Consider the following 689-nt stretch of genomic DNA (forward strand, 5'->3'; position numbering starts at 1 on the left):
CTTGTGTTTTTGGACTTTGTCAATAAATCATTCCTGCCTTGCCTGCCTACTCTGCGTTCGGGTCCTCCTTTATGCCGTACCGTGACAAATGTACTATTATAAAGACTACAAATATGCTTGTCTTGATTTAAATGGCAAAAGTCTTAATTTTTTCAAAATAATAATAAACTAATCTTTATCCATTAATGACCAGCTGCATGTTTTTTTATTTTATATAGTGTACATACATGTAGCCCCATGTGTAGCAGTTTTAACATCATCAGTTAAAATACACTAAATCCATTATAAGCTTAACTAGTCGTTCAATATATCAAAAGCTTTTACTTTAAAAAAGTAAGCTCATGTTTTAACATATACCGATAAACACAAAAGAATACCAAATTTCCTATATTTAGTATTTACATTATGTATGTCTCACCAGCTACATGCGGTGTTGTAGCTGTGTAGAGGTGTGTAGAGCCAGATGCGTTGTCACTGCTGTGTGTTTGCATAAAAGTGTTAAACATACGGTGGACTCAGGAGATTCTGTTTTGTCTAATCACAAGGAATTCATAACACAATGATTGCATGTTTGTCGTGTTCATTAAATTCAAATAAATCTAGAATAGAGTTTGTATGTATAATTGTTATAAGATATATTCAATGTACTATATTCAACTGCTTGGCTGTGTAGAGATATTTGAGTGATT

This window comes from Etheostoma spectabile, chromosome 12 (genome assembly GCF_008692095.1).
Source record: "Etheostoma spectabile isolate EspeVRDwgs_2016 chromosome 12, UIUC_Espe_1.0, whole genome shotgun sequence".
Classification (NCBI taxonomy): Eukaryota; Metazoa; Chordata; class Actinopteri; order Perciformes; family Percidae; genus Etheostoma; species Etheostoma spectabile.